A 17,523-nucleotide genomic window follows, 5' to 3' on the forward strand; every position below is an offset into this window, starting at 1 on the left:
AATACCAAATGATGCAGGCTAGGAACTGCAAAGCATTATTGGGAGTCACTCGGCCAGCTTATAGTGGAATCACTAGACACCGGGTAGGAGGAATCACTTAACTCTAGTTAGGAGGACTCACTCAACCCCAAATGCAGCACACATGTTGTTTGTCAAAAAAACAAACTTTTTGATTCAAAATTCATCATTGTTGTCAAACTAAACCCATCACTCATGCAACAACTATTCCAATGCAATCCTAACCCCCACATAATCTTTTCATATGCAAGATACAAGACATTTTGAGGCAATATCATTCTCTAATGAAACAACATTAAAAGTGCTAACTGGGGGTGCCACCTTGGTGCTGAATAAGCCTGATTCTAGTTCAGCTAGATGTGCCACATGCATGATGCTAGCTGCTGCATCACCCAGCCCACAGGCTTTTTGGTATACATGCATTTATTATAACCCCCACTTCCCACTCTTGAGGATGAAGCAGGGGACACAATGTACAAATTTGTTTTGCATTGTTGCATACAGCTGTGTATTTGCCCTCTTTCTTTTACTCAATACAAGTTCAAAAAGTGAATTTATGCCATCCTAGGTGCTTCACATTTCGGTAACTTCTAATAAGTTTATTTTCTTTTATAACCTTGTGAAAATACAAATAGTTCAAAAAGTGAAGGTCATATGATGAGGTTATGATTGAACGAGTGAAAGAATTTTCAACTGAAAAAAGTTATGCCTTAGCTTTTACTAAGAATTAAAGAAGTAAAATGGCCAAACATTACCAGGTGAATTTGCTATGAGGGACTCAGAGTTTGAACTCTACCTGATTTAACACAGATTTCACATTGTATCAAAATCATAATGCATTGAAATATGAAGGACTATTTGATGCATTGGTTGGTAACTACAAGACAGAAATGCTTCAATGGGCTAGCATCAATCAGTTTTTCCATTATTCACTAAGCCTTTGCACGCACCATGAAATAAACTACAACCAAACAAGTTCCTGCCTCAAGAATCGAACAAACCAGAGAGGCAGAGGCCTTTAATTTTTCTCACATATCACAATAAACATCCCTGTCATGGATTATAAAACACACAACAATCCAATCTCAATCCAATGAGGTGGCGCAACTGTTGTATTTCTGGTAGATAAGTTGACATAGGATTTGCATCCCTTTTCTTCTATCCAACTTAACTAGACGTGGGTTTTCGACAAAGGAAAGTTTAGAGCTTTACGTCAATAATACCATTTTCATGGAGCTGAGAATCAGGAATCCCTTGAAACACAGTGGAGTATAAATGAGCAGCAGTCCATAACAACTGTATGTAACAAAAAATGGTTCATTATCGACAATTACAGTTCCTTCCCCTCTTCCTGATTACACATATGTGATCATGAATCATTGATTCAATTTGAATAAGCTGTGATGGCTTCCTGGTATAATGAACATGCATAAGTCTACCAAATTTCTGGGTTTCCTCTGTTTAATAAAACGAATGGGTTGTTTTTCCACTAAACTACTAAATGGTTATTACCAGGACCCACATTCAGGAAAAAAAAAGAAAAAGGTTATTTCCGAATACCCCAATATAGAACAACTTTCTCGGTTCCCTATTTAATCAGGAAATCTGGGTCTTTTCCTAAACCGCTAAATAGAGTTGTATACATAAGTAATGAAATTCCACAAACCATGTAGCGAAGTTTCTTACAAGAAATGGGATTTCACATGTGATAATCGCAACTATCAGATATTATCAGCAATGAAAGCAAGCAAGATGCGTGGATCACAATCCATAGGCAAAAACAACTACTGGGGTGAGAGAGAGACAACCTGATACACCCATGACGATAGTGGGTGAGTTTGTGCCATTAGTGATGATTCACCAATTCTCGGAAGAGGTAATAAGAAGCCTCTCCACCAAATGGAGTTGCTCTGAAATAGATTTTCCTGTAAACCTCAGAAAATTCATTGATGACGGAAAACCGGCTGCTCTCAGTCGTGAAAACGCATTTTTCCATAATGGTCTTTTCCATACGGAAAAAGTTTATATAAGGATGCTTCATTATAATGTAGAACTACGGATGCCCCACAAATATCCATCGAAAAAAAAAAAGTTAGTTTTAATGTTGAAAAGCCTTCCATTGAACTATTAAAAATAAAAATATCTTCGATTGAACTATTAAAAATAAAAAGTTTTAAGTGTTAAAATTAGTGTATTTAACAACATATTATCTATTTTTAAGATTTTCATATATTTATACATCTACATGATTTTAACTATTTTTAAATTTTCAAATTTTATAATTAAATATAAAAATCAAATTTAAGATAATTCAGTATTTTACATCAAAATTGCATACCATGATAAAATTTGAAGATGCACCTTACCTCTACACCTCCAGATGCATCCATATGCAAACTACACCCTTTCCATATAGCCACTCTCAATCTGGTTTACCATGGGCTTGAACAAAAACAAAATGTCATCTAGAAAATAAGTGGGAATTCCTTGAAGTGGGAATTTATTATGGGACTGTACACAATGAAACTTTTATATGATCACAATTACTTACCACTATCCGATATGAAATTTTATAGCTTGGGTATGTCAAAAACTTCGAAAAAGTTTCTTTTGAAGTTTGAGTTTGGTAAATGGAATAAATTCAGCCATCTAATTCATATCCAGTTCAAGATTAATTGTGACCACCTTGTATCAAAAATAAATGGTCTTATTATATACTTTACTTTGTAAAATAAGATATCATTAAAGAGGAAAAATGTTTATATAAGGTTGCAAACTTGAAATGTACAATTAAAGTGCACCTCAAAAATCCATTGAAGAAGATTGTTTAATGTTGAAAAACCCTCTAATTATGAATAATAAAAAAAGATTTCAAGTTCTAAAAATAATGCACTTGCAACACATTATCTAAAGAATGGGGTTACCATGAGTGACGCTGTAATATATGTGGGCATCTTAAAGGTGAATGTTTCATCTAAAATTTTAGGGATTCTTAATCTAGTTTAAGATGATCATGAATATGAAAAATAAATAAAATATTTTATATTTAAGATGTGATTTTCTTGAAAACTATTTCTACCCTATATAAGCCTTATGAGTTTTTCACATCGTCCATTTTAAAGATGGACATTGCTGAGTCAATGGGCTCCTGCACCCATTGACTCACGAACAACTTTCCCTTATCTAAACGGCCTATTTTCAAGATTTTCATATGTTTATAGATCTATTTGATTTGAACTATTTTTGGAGCTTAAAATTTTATAACTATTGATGGAAATAGATTTTCATGCAATCCCAAGAATCTTGAAACCAAAATTACATCTTATAATAAAAAAATTTGGAGATGTGCCTTAATTAGATTGTTTAAAGTTGCAACCTTATACAAACCATTACCTTTATCTTTATAGCAATGAGGTCATAATTACTTATAGTCATTAGATATCAAATTGGATGACTTGATGTTAGTTACGAAGTATAAGAATTTTTTTTTGTGACTTCGAGCCAATCAATGTCATTCTTACAACCACCTAATTTAAAATCTAACAAATAAGAGTAATTGTGACATCGTACCAAAAGTGATTAGTCTTTTTGTCTCTTTGTATACTTTTCCACTTATGGATAAACCCAAAATATTTCAACTCCCTTAGGAGTATATTGTCTTTTTACTCCTTCGGATAAAACCCCAACTAGAATTAATTTTAGGACCCCAAAAATTGGAGATATAACATATTTAACACATAAATTAACCACAATAAATAAATCAAATTGCACCCTCTAAGCATTTGAAAAAATAATTTCTTAAGGTTCAATAGAAACCTTCAAATTTTTAGAGGGTGAGATGTAAGTGTTAGGAAACTCAAATTTCAATTTTGTTTTTTTTTTAGAATAATCATCTAGTAATTCTAAGTGATTGTAAGGTGGTTACCAAAATTTTAGATCGAAAAAATCCTCCCAATAGGTCATCTAACCAAGGGAGTAGAAGTAAAATATGCAGTATAATTACTCTTAATTAAAAACCAAAGATGTGAGTTTTAAAAACAAGAGTGCAAACATCATAGCCGTGTAATTGGTTAGCCAGGAACGTGCCCTTTACATAAATAAGACATGTAGGTGTTCTAAGAACTCAAAACTCAAAACTGGTGCTGGACAAGAATTTTCATTTGGTATTTAACTAAGGAAAATGGTTATATAAGGTTTTTACCTTTTACTACATAAGCAAAGTACACCTAAAAAATCCACTCAAAAGAAAAGGTTATTTCAATATTAGAAATCGTTTCAATGGATCATGTTGACCTTGACATGTATGAATATTAAAAAAAAAAGATAAAATTGAAAGTCCCAAACTAGTGCATCCTTTTACGAATTATCCTGACCATTCATTTCATGTGTTCATCTCATTGATTTGCACCCGTTTTTGGGATTTAATTTTTATGATTAGGGGCAAAAATAGATTTTCTATTCATAAGATTCTAGGCACCAAAACTACATCTTTTAGTAGAGTTTGAAAGTGCACCTTATTGTGATTTTGAAAGTAAAACGCCTTATATAAACCTCGCCCTTTTTATAAAACTACATGAAGTCACATGGTACCTGTGGATTATTAAATTAGATAAGTTTTCTTGATCAAACACCCCTAAACTTTACAATCTTGAAACCATACATGGTTTTCAGCTAGGGATGCCAAATGGATCGGCTCGACTCGATCAAGTTCCGATGGACCTCCGAGTCCAAGTCTGTTGGTTTGGGACCCTACCTAGTTGGGTCACACTCAAATCTGGAGCTGTAACAATTCTAAAATTTCAAAAAAAAAATAAATAAATAAAAATAAAAGGAGAAAAGATGCTTTTAAATAGGTGATGGTCTGTTTGAGTATGATGGTCCTTAGGGACCATCACTATTTTCAAAAGTATTTACTCGGTTTAAACTTTTGCTTGCTGCTTTTGCCTGCTTTTGCTTGCTGCTGCTTTTGCCTGCTGCTGCTTGCTGCTTGCCACGTCCTTTAGTGGACGTGGTTTTCGTATGTTAAAAGCAGCCTCTTAACGCGACACCTCAGGTATGAGGTAGAGAGTAATAAAATAATACAATAATACGTTATAAGAATTTAAATAGGGGAGGTGAGCACTCCCACCCTAGAAAATTTTGAGATCTCTCTCTCTCTCTGGTCGAAACACAGTGAACTCCTCTCTCGAACTAAATTTTTATCGTAAGCTCCCTCTCAAATATTTGTGAGTAAGTGACATCGTCTTCCTGCAAAATAGTCTGTTTTTAATAAATAGTGATATTTCCATCCAGGATCTTTATTTTATAAGTTTTGTGTGTAAGTGACCTCATTGTTTCGAAAAATAATCCATTCCTTTTAAAAATGAAATGAAATAATTATTTCTGCTTATTATCATGAATTTTAGGCGCGATAAATTTTATACGCACGTGACCTCATTATCTTGAAAAATAATCTTTTTAATAAAAATTGTGATATTTTATCTATGTTAGAAATTTTGAAAGTTGTAAATTAGAAAAATAAATCTATTTATTTTTCTTGTTTATTGTTAGAAATAAATGTGATATTTCTGCTTTTAGTAAAATTGTGATATTTCTTTCTACTGTTTTGAATATTTAGACATTGTAAAATTCATGTGCAAATGACTGCCTTATTATTTTTAAAAATTGACATTTTTGTAATTGATTATAGTATTGTTGTGAAATGTTTATTTGTGGATTGATATCCCATAAATTGTGATAATTCCGTATTCTTGAATTTTTATAAGAGTTTTTCTATACATATTAAATTGGCAATTATGCTAAAATGCCTTTACAAACTGCTACCTTTCTAAATTTGAGCCCAAAATATTTGATTGGTTATTTTTTAAATGTTATAGAGAGTGACTGTTATTAATGGTTTAAGTGAAATTCATATTAATGATTTCAGTGATATGTTGAGTACATGATGTTGCTGCTTTCGAATGTTTAAAGAGATTTAGAAATAATTTAAGTATGCAAGTGGACTCATCCGGTTTGCCGGTGAGGTATAAGTGGACCTATCTGGGATGCCAGTAGGGATTAAGTGGACTCATCCGGTACGCCAGTGAGGTATAAGTGGACCTGTAGGGATTAAGTGGACCTATCTGGGACGCCGATAGGGATTAAGTGGACCCATCAGGACGCTGATGGGGTATATAGGCGACCTACTTGGGATGCCAGTAGGGTATTTTGTGAAATCCTTTGAATTATGTACTGCCGTTAAAAGTGTTATAAGCATTTCAATTACTCGGATTATACTTAATTATGCATTTATTGAAAGTGAAACTGTTGACGCATTTCTGTTAATAGATCTCATTTTGGAAAATATTGATATCTTTCAATTATGATTATTTTTAGGATTATGATGATCACTTACTGAGTAGCCAAACTCATCAAACTATGGTAAACATTTTTTCAGGATAACTGCGGATTCATTTTAAGTGCTAGTCAAGATCAACCTTGGAAGATATTATTGTTGTGCTAGCTTTCTTTATTTACTTTGTAAGACCTCGCCACGCTAAATTTGTCCTATCAAGAGTTGTATATATGTTTTGGACTGTCATATCTCAAGAATATCTGTATTGTAAATTCTTGGGGTGTGACAATTATGGTATCAAAGCAATAGGTTTAAGACTCTTAGGAAATTTAAAAAGAATGTACTTAAAATCACATTTATTGTGTGTACAGACTGGGACAAAGTCAAGATCCAGAATAGCTGAGGCTGATATGGAAGAAATTCACAAAGCCTTGGAAAATATGGTTACTCTAATGCAACATCAGATGGAAAACAACAATCCACCCAGGCAGTCAGTTACAGGAAATGGTGGGAGTAATATCGAACAATTTAAGAAATTAAACCCACCTTCTTTTAAGGGTGTTGTAAACCCACTGGAAGCCGAGGGATGGATTATGCAATTGGAAAAAATATTCGAGGTTATGGAATGTCCTGATGATAGGAAGGTGGCCTTGGCAGTTTTTATGTTAGAAGGTGAGGCACAACACTGGTGGCGAATGGCAAAAGGAGTATTGGTCAAAGAAAATAAAACCTTGACTTGGGAAATATTTCTAGAGGCATTTAATGAAAAATATTTCCCAGATTTTATTCGAGACCAAAAAGAAATGGAATTTCTAGAATTAATCCACGGAAATATGACAGTAGCATAGTACGAGGCCAAGTTTACTGAATTGGCCAGGTTTGCACCACATATGATTAACAATGAGGCAAGAAAGGTGAATAAATTTGAAAGGAGTCTCAGGCCAACTATTAGAAGCAGAATATCAATCTTGAAATTAAGAACTTATGCTGAAATAGTGGATCGTGCCCAAATTATCGAAAAACATTTTGAAGATTACTAAAAGACAAAAAATCAGAATAGTCATGTTAGACCTACATCATCTAATCGACAACAGTTTGAAAGGCCAAACAAAAAGCCAAGGCCCTCGCCATTTCAAAACCCAATAGAACCATATAGAAAATGTGGGAAAAATCATGGATCAAGCCCTTGTTATTGGAATATCGGAGCCTGTTTTAAATGTGGAAAATTGAGACACCAGATTAAACAATGTCCTAGCTTACAGACACAACAGCTTCCAAAGCAGGGAGAGATAGCTCCAAAGCCTCAGATGAAGGGAAGAGTATTTGCGATTACCGAGCAAGACGCTCAGGCCTCAAAATCAGTGATCCAAAGTACTCTTACTATCTTCCAAAAAGTAGCTCATGTTTTGATTGATTTTGGATCTACTCATTCATTTGTGTCACAACACTTTGCATGCCACTTAAAGGTAGAACCAGAACAATTAGAATACATTCTAGAGGTAGCCACACCGATGGGAGATTCAATTAACACCAATATAATGTACAAACCATGTGTAATAAAGATAGAAGAAAATAAACTGTTGGTTGATTTAATACTCCTGAAAGTTCAAGATTTTGATGTAATCTTAAGCATGGGTTGGCTTTCTGCATACCATACAAGTATTGATTGTTATAAGAAAATTGTTACCTTTAGTATTCCGAATCAACCAGTATTTTACTTCAATGGTGTCAAAGAAGACTCCTCATCATATTTAATCTCTTGTATTCGAGCTAATCGCTTCCTTCGAAAAGGGTGTCAAGGTTTTCTTGCATATATCAAAGAAGATAGGAAGGAAGAAATAAATTTGGATACCACTCCGGTTATCCAAGAATTTCCCGACGTTTTTCCTGAAGAATTGCCAGGATTACTGCCTGACAGGGAAATTGAATTCTCCATTGAATTATTGCCAGGGGTAGCACCAATTTCTAAGGCACCTTACATAATGGCGCCTACAGAACTAAAAGAACTGAAACAACAATTGGAAGAATTATTAGATAAAGGTTTTATCAGACCCAGTGTGTCACCTTGGGGTGCTCCAGTACTGTTTGTCAAAAAGAGAGATGGGACTATGAGATTGTATATTGATTATAGACAGTTGAACCAAGTGACAATGAAAAATAAGTATCCATTACCTAGAATTGATGATTTATTTGATCAATTATAAGGATCACAAGTGTTTTCAAAAATTGATCTTAGATTTGGATACCATCAGCTTAAGATTAAAAGTGAAGATGTACTCAAGACAGCTTTCAGAATAAGGTATGGCCATTATGAATTTTTAGTCATGCCTTTTGGAATAACCAATGCACCAGCTGCATTTATGGATTTGATGAATCGGATCTTTAAGCCATTTTTGAATAAATTTATTGTGGTATTCATCGATGATATTTTAATTTATTCCAAGAATCAGAAGGAACAGGAGCAGCATGTAATAATGGTATTGCAAATATTAAGAGAGAAGAAATTGTATGCCAAACTTAGTAAATGTGAATTTTGGCTTGAACAAGTGACATTTTTAGGACATGTCATATCAAAAGAAGGTCTATCAGTTGATCCTTCAAAGGTTGAAGCCGTTGTTAATTGAAAACAACCAAGTAATGTGACTAAAGTTCTAAGCTTTTTGGGATTGATAGGATATTACAGAAAATTTATAGAAGGATTTTCTCGAATCGCAACCCCATTGACTCGATTGACACAGACAAATGTCAAATTTGAGTGGACAAGTGAATGTGGGGAGATTTTTCAAGAACTAAAAGTTCGATTAACTTCAGCACTTATTTTAAGTATTCCTGAGGGGAGTGGGGGATTTGTGATTTATAGTGATGCTTCACTTAAAGGTTTGGGCAGTGTATTAATGCAATATGGGAAAGTAGTGGCATATGCATCCAGACAGTTGAAAGAATATGAGAAAAAATATCCAATTCATGAATTGGAGCTAGCTGCAATAGTATTCGCTTTGAAAATATGGAGGCATTATCTATATGGTGAGCAATTCGTAATATACACGGATCATAAGAGTTTGAAATACCTTTTCTCTCAAAAGGATTTAAATATGCGGTAGATAAGATTGATGGATTTCTTAAAAGATTATGATTGTACAATCCATTATCATTCAGGAAAAGCTAACGTTGTGGCCGACGCTCTAAGTAGAAAATCTACGGGAGTCTTAGCTCATCTAATGATCCAAGAAATGCGATTGTTAGATGAAATAGTGGATTGAAATCCAACTCCGTCCATTAATAGTGTGGTAAGTATGATTGCCAATATTAAGGCGGAACCCCAATTAATCCAACAGATTCGATTGGCATAAAAGAAAGACCCTCAGCTTATAACAATTATAGAAGAGGTGAAGCAAGGAAAGAGAGATGAATTCTCTATATGTAGTGAGGATTTGCTAAGATTCAAAGGTCGGGTTTGTGTCCCGAATGATGAGAGTGTAAAGAAAGCTATCTTAGAAGAAGCACATCATTCTCGTTATACAATACATCCCGAAAGTATTAAAATGTATCAGGACCTGAAGAAAACCTTTAGTGGAATAATATGAAAAAAGAAGTAGCACTATTTGTGTCTAAATGCCTAACATGCCAGCAAGTAAAAGCTGAACATCAAAGGCCCGTTGGGTTGTTGCAGCCTTTACCGGTGCCAGAATGGAAGTGGGAGCACATCTCTATGGATTTTATCTCTGGCTTGCCTAGAACAAATTCAGGACATGATAGCATTTGGGTCATTGTGGACCGGTTAACCAAAGCTGCCCACTTTCTACCGATTCGCACGATGTACACTTTGGATCGACTGGCTCAGTTGTACATTAGGAAATAGTGCGGTTGCATGGAGTTCCTGTCAGTATTGTATCGGACAGGGATACTCGGTTTACTTTTAAATTTTGGGCTAGACTACAGTCAGCCATGGGGACGAGACTCACCTTTAGTACTGCCTTTTACCCCCAAACTGATGGACAATCGGAGAGGACCATCCAAACCTTGGAAGATATGCTGAGGGCCTGTGTTATTGACCTTACAGGAGGCTGGGATGACCATTTACCCCTGATTGAATTTGCTTATAATAATAGCTTCCAAGCCAGTATTCAGATGGCACCATATGAAGCCCTGTATGGAAGGAAATGCAGGTCACCCATATGTTGGGACGAGGTTGGTGAAAGAAAGTTTTTGGGGCCAGAAATTGTTCAGATAACCACAGATAAAATAGCATTAATTCGTGAAAAGCTCAAGACAGCTCAGAGTCGGTAAAAGAGTTATGTCGATAACCAACGGAGAGATCTTGAATTTGAGGAAGGTGATCGAGTTTTCCTAAAAATCTCACCAATAAAAGGCATTATGAGATTCGGCAAGAAAGGAAAGCTGAGCCCACGTTACATCGGACCATTTGAAATCCTGAAAAGAATCGAAGGTGTCGCTTATAGACTTGCCTGACCACCCGAATTGGCAAATGTCCATAATGTCTTTCATGTATCTTCACTACGAAAATATCAGCCCGGCCCATCTCATATCTTGAAATATGAACCTTTACCGATCAGGAATGACCTATCCTTCATTGAGCAGCCAATTTTGATACTGGATAAAAGGGTACAAGTGTTGCGCAAAAAGGAGATTCCTTTAGTCCGTGTATTATGGCAGTACCATTCAAGAGAAGAGTCGACTTGAGAACGAGAAGACGAAATCAGAGAAAAATACCCCTATCTTTTTCAGTAATCAGGTACACAAATTTAGAGGACTAAATTTCTTTAAGGGGGAAAGAATGTAACAATGCTAAAATTTCAAAAAAAAAAAAAAAGGAGAAAAGATGCTTTTAAATAAGTGATAGTCTGTTTGAGTATGATGGTCCTTGGGGACCATCACTATTTTCAAAAGTTTTTACTTGATTTAAACTTTTGCTTGCTGCTTTTGCCTGCTGCTTTTGCCTGCTTTTGCTTGCTGCTGCTTTTGCCTGCTGCTGCTTGCTGCTTGCCACGTCCTTTAGTGGACGTGGTTTTCGTAGGTTAAAAGCAGCCTCTTAACGCGACACCTCAGGTATGAGGTAGAGTGTAATAAAATAATATAATAATACGTTATAAGAATTTAAATAGGGGAGGTGAGCACTCTCACCCTAGAAAATTTTGAGATCTCTCTCTCTCTCTCTGGTCGAAACACAGTGAACTCCTCTCTCGAACTGAATTTTTATCGGAAGCTCCCTCTCAAATATTTGTGAGTAAGTGACATCGTCTTCCTGAAAAATAGTCTGTTTTTAATAAATAGTGATATTTCCATTCAGGATCTTTATTTTATAAGTTTTGTGTGTAAGTGACCCCATTGTCTCAAAAAATAATCCATTCTTTTTAAAAATGAAATGAAATAATTATTTCTACTTATTATCATGAATTTTAGGCGCGATAAATTTTATGCGCACGTGACCTCATTATCTTGAAAAATAATCTTTTTAATAAAAATTGTGATATTTTATCTATGTTAGAAATTTTAAAGGCTGTAAATTAGAAAAATAAATTTATTTATTTTTCTTGTTTATTGTTAGAAATAAATGTGATATTTCTGCTTTTAGTAAAATTGTAATATTTCTTTCTACTGTTTTGAATATTTAGACATTGTAAAATTCATGTGCAAATGACTGCCTTCTTATTTAAAAAAATTGACATTTTTGCAATTGATTATAGTATTGTTGTGAAATGTTTATTTGTGAATTGATATCCCATAAATTGTGATAATTCCGTATTCTTGAATTTTTATAAGAGTTTTTCTATACATATTAAATTGGCAATTATGCTAGAATGCCTTTACAAACTGCTACCTTTCTAAATTTGAGCCCAAAATATTTGATTGGTTGTTTTTAAAATGTTATAGAGAGTGACTGTTATTAATGGTTTAAGTGAAATTCATATTAATGATTTCAGTGATATGTTGAGTACATGATATTGCTGCTTTCGAATGTTTAAAGAGATTTAGAAATAATTTAAGTATGCAAGTGGACTCATCCGGTTTGTCGGTGAGGTATAAGTAGACCTATCTGGGACGCCGGTAGGGATTAAGTGGACTCATCCAGTACCCCGGTGAGGTATAAGTGGACCTGCAGGGATTAAGTGGACCTATCTGGGACGCCGATAGGGATTAAGTGGACCCATCAGGACGCTGATGGGGTATATAGGTGACCTACTTGGGACGCCAGTAGGGTATTTTGTGAAATCCTTTGAATTATGTACTGCCGTTAAAAGTGTTATAAGCATTTCAATTACTCGGATTATACTTAATTATGCATTTATTGAAAGTGAAACTGTTGATGCATTTCTGTTAATAGATCTCATTTTGGAAAATATTGATATCTTTCAATCATGATTATTTTTAGGATTATGATGATCACTTACTGAGTAGCCAAACTCATCAAACTATGATAAACATTTTTTCAGGATAACTGCGGATTCATTTTGATTGCTAGTCAAGATCAACCTTGGAAGATATTGTTGTTGTGCTAGCTTTCTTTATTTACTTTGTAAGACTTCACCAGTGTAAATTTGTCCTATCAAGAGTTGTATATATGTTTTGGACTGTCACATCTCAATAATATTTGTATTGTAAATTCTTGGGGTGTGACAGGAGCCCATCTGGTTGTGTTCGGGTCAAGACCCCGACCCACTGAGAGGTTTGAATTTGATGAACAAAAGTGCGGATTGGTTTTTACTGACTTTAAAGTTAGGCCCAATAATCAAGTCATAGAAACCCCTCAGTCATGGTAATTATTTTTTCTTAAAAGGTCATATTATCTTATAGGGGCACATTCTACATTCACTCCCTCGAGTAAAACACTATCTCGGAATATCTTAGGACCCAATATTTTGAGGATGTAACCTCCTCAACCTAGTGAACAATCTCTGGGAAAAAAAAATCCACATGCACTCTATATGTGCTCGATTGAATAGAGGTTGTCCAAATTTTGTATGGTCAGACCTTTGTGTTTAGTAATAAACATTGGAAAAAAGATGCATGCCTCTTCTTTAAGATTATAATCCCAAAATTACTCCCTGCCATGAAAGGCCCATAGAACCGTTTCAAGTTAAAAGAAAAATATGTTTAACTCCTTTATGATCTTTTTTATTATCCAAATTACAATATTTATCTTTTTTCTCTTTTGTAATAACCCCATCATATAAAGTGGGAATTTGATACGCCTCTTTTAATCTAATGTGGAGTTCAAAAGATGAGAGAGATGTGAAGGTTCAAGGGAGGCTGAGAAAGAGAAAGAGAGAGAGAGAGGAGGGAGGGAGGGACAGAAAGAAGAAAAAGAAAGGGAGAGCTTTTCTATAGTTTTGATAGAATTATTAGAAAAAACATGGAGGACAAATATTGCCACTTGGATAATAAAAAAGTATGGAGGGGCCGTTTCATTTAACTTGGAAGAGGTTCATAGGCTTTCCATGAACTTGGGGGCTTATTTCGGATTATGATTTTAGAGAGGGGTTATACGTTTTTTTTCTCGTAAGTATTTATGTTTTGAAAGAAAATAATCATCTAATGATTCTAAAAAAGATCTCATAATTTAAAATCGAGAAAATCTTCCTAAGTAGATCCTCTCGAGAGTCTCGTGATACGAACACTTAATTTTTGGCCAAGCTGTCAACCTCATTTTGGCTAGACATTGTAATGGTAATTATAAGTGTTGTAGCGCGATTGGGTAGCTTATTGGGAAATTTGAATTTGGGATGAAAATTATGATGTTCTTTTGTCAAACAATGAAAAAGGTTGTCACAAAGTTGTTTCTTTAAAAAAGGTGTGGTTGTTATGAGGTTGTAACTTTATTTGTGGAAAAGAGGTTGTGATATTCTATACCATCTATTTTATTTGAGTGGTACAATTTGACACATTTCTTAATACAATATCAATATATGGCATTTTTTTTAAAATAATGCCCAATCTACAAAACCCAAATAAAATAGACGGTATAGATTATTGCCATTTTATTTCTACAAATAAGGTTACAACCTTCAATAAACTTTTTCTTTTGAAAAAAGAGGCTATCAAAAAGCAAAGAGATTTATTAACACCAATCCATAACCCATGGTTGTTATAACTCACAAATGCCTCTTAACCATTAGCAAAAGGTGGAGGAAACAAGAAATATTACCAGAGATATTAAATTGTTAATTATATAAATTTATTTATGAATTATTGGCACGCACAGATGCTATCTATAGGCAATGCAGTAAATTGAGTGCACAGTCCATAATAACAATTCATTGAATATCTATAACTGTGGGTGGCTTCATAAACTCTAAGGTAATTTTTTTAAATTGTCATGGCGTAATGTACATTGTGTAGTTGCTGTATTCTCATTGGATTGTGTTTCTTCACTAATTCCTTACATAAATCATCCACTCTCGGAAGATAGATGCATCTATTAATTTGTGCAAAACATTTACAATCATCCTTAACGTCAATTTTAATATATATCTTGTGGGGAAAGATTTTATGCATAATATGACCTTCCTTTTCTTGCTTCTCTTTCATTTTTGCATAAGAAAATCTCGATGATATTTGCCTCATGGGATCCCACAGTGTTATAAAACAGAGCTTAGGCATGTAATACACTTGGCATCTACGCTCTTGTAAAAATAATGGAATATATGCTTCTCTATCCTATGCATGCTACTGTGAATATAGGAAAAAAGACAGAGAGGCAGACATGCACACTAGAAGACTGACAATGTAATTAAAGATATGTAAGAAAGCTTTAAATGCAATTAAAAGCCCCAAAGCTTATCTTAACAGCTCCAAATTTTTTGCAATGAGAAAAAAAAGTTCCCATTTTACCCCTGTATTTCAAAGGCAAAAAGTATCCCAACCTTTTTCATCAAATGGCCATTCCACCCAAAGTCACCGAATTACTTAGACTGGTCTCACTATTTCCCGTAATGCTCAAAATGCCCTTGAAAAGCTGTATATGCTTAGTTTCCTTCAATGTAATAGGAAGACCGTAACTAACTTCCAAATAAATAAGGAATAATTATTAAAGTAACCCTCTAGTCATTCAAGTGAATTGGAGAAAGTTTTTGGGGAGGCCGATCGGGGTCACCAACTCAAGAAACAATTAACTAGCTATGGTTGAGAGGGAGGCCTAACTCCTAACCAGGCATATCTAAATACCACTTTGCAAAGTGTTTTAAGAGTTTCTCTAAATCAATATCCCCTTTACTGGTGCATCAGTTAGGGATCAACTAGCAATGGCTAAAGAATGAGCCATCGCTAGGGCTAATCTATGCACACTTCAAAGAGTATTCGGCCTAATCTTACTTGAGAAATTCAAGCACATTTACTAGTAAATCAACTTGTTCCTCCTAGAATTTAAGCGCATTTACTCGTAAAATCAACTTGTTCCTCTCAGTGCACCAGCTTCCAAGCAACTGCTAGGGGCTCAAGATTGTCCTCACAATGCTGTTTCTCCCTCTTTCTCCCTAATCACTTATTGAAACAATTAAGCAATGGTCACTAAGTAGAAGACCCCCCTCAAACTAGTATAAAGGCCAGCAAGCAACTGGCAGTGGCTAAAGTTGAGCCCTCATCAAGCACTCCTTGATGAGGGTTCTACTTCACTGTACTCGCAAAACAGGCCATGTCGCACTACAAAGCTATTCGAGTCGAGAGTTACTAAATACAACAACCACTTTAACTAGTGGATCAGTTAGCAGTGAGCAACTAGCTAGGGCCTAAGGTATGGCATTTGTAATGCCCTAAAGAGTGTTCGTCGCAACATACTTTATGGCCATATTACTTGCAGCTTATGAAGGAATTGGGCATGGTTACTAAATATAACACCTCTTGAGTAATGTGTTCGGTAGCAAGCAAGTGGAGGTGGCCTAACGGCCTTATCGTGCATGCCCTAAAAAAGTTAGTCATCCTCATTCCGCTTATGACGAGCCCACATTAGCCCACTTTTTGAAGTAAATGGGACTGAATTGCTACATCAAACACCCCTCGAACTTGTGTCGAGTAGCTAGCAACTGGCAAGGCCTAATATGAGCCCTCACCACGCATACTGGAAAAATCTCATTCTTCCTTGTAGCGCTTAAGCCCACATAGAGGCCGCATTATGGAGTTACCGAGCCATGGTCATGAAATCAAACACCTTTATTGCTAGCTATATCGGCATCAGGCAACTGTCAATTGCCAAAGATTGAACCCCGAAGATGCACACATCATAGAGCACTGTCGCTCTTTGACACTTGTTGTACTTCGGATACCGCCATTTCTCCCCAGTTTGACATAGTAATTGCTTAGAGAAAACAGCAAAAATCATCGTGTAGGAATTGCTTAGTTAAAAAATGACTGCAGTAATTTCTTAGTAAAATTAAAGAGTTTATATTGTAATTAATTTTGAGTTATGAATGAAATATACACCTCCGGTCCATTTAATATACCCGGCAGGAAGTGACAAGAAATGGATTGAGACATATATCGTGCAAGGACACGTGCATGCTCGTGAGGGAGCATGCGCGTTGACCGCTTTCCGATAGATACGATGGCCCGGAAAAATGTCTAAAATGTCCTTTCTTTAATTGTTAATATATCCGACATGGCATTTCTATTCGTGAAATCTACATATAAAATAAAAAATAAATAAATTTATGATAATTGAGAAAAATCTTTGCTTTCTTTTCTTATGATGACTGTTTAGGATGTACATGTAGCTGACTGATCTCTACCTTGAAGCAAGTGAGACAAGGATTAATATACTTATTTGCATATTAGTCGTTAAATGGTCTCTTACTTAGAAAGCAAAGCTTGATTCAACAAAAAAAAAAAAAAAAAAAGGAAAATAAGGGTGGGAGATGAAGTCTACTTCTCATTATATTTGACATTTATCTTCCAATACAAACCTTAATTCTATCAAAATTAGGATATACTAAAAACAAAAATCTTGTGTAGTTGCTTCAACTGTTAATGATTCATACACCACTTGAATTTGCATATTTCACATTCAACTTTGCAAAGAAATAGCTTCGTAGTTTGTTATCCTTGGAGTGCCTAAGGGGCCAAAAGGTTTGTTTCAAATTTGGAAAGAAAAAATATTTATAAATTCATAATTTTTTGTCAAAAATAGATTTGTTTAAGGCAAGTTAGGGGAGAAAAGTAAT

General features: G+C 34.9%; 1 long non-coding RNA gene across 2 annotated transcripts; it reads right to left on the reverse strand.

Moving 5' to 3' along the window:
- Nucleotides 1–922: 922 nt before the first annotated feature.
- LOC110006900 (uncharacterized) lies at nt 923–2,031 on the reverse strand. Of its 2 annotated transcripts, none has more exons than XR_002280272.2 (2): nt 1,827–2,031; nt 923–1,429 (listed from the first exon to the last, which is right to left on the reverse strand). It is a non-coding gene; the product is annotated as an uncharacterized LOC110006900 (long non-coding RNA). The 2 variants fall into 2 exon arrangements; XR_002280271.2 differs by having other exon boundaries at nt 923–1,314; nt 1,827–2,022.
- Nucleotides 2,032–17,523: the final 15,492 nt, after the last annotated feature.

The sequence above is a fragment of the Amborella trichopoda genome, chromosome 4 (assembly GCF_054954075.1).
Source record: "Amborella trichopoda isolate Santa Cruz 75 chromosome 4, AtrichopodaSantaCruz75HAP2 v2.0, whole genome shotgun sequence".
In the NCBI taxonomy this organism is placed as follows: domain Eukaryota; kingdom Viridiplantae; phylum Streptophyta; class Magnoliopsida; order Amborellales; family Amborellaceae; genus Amborella; species Amborella trichopoda.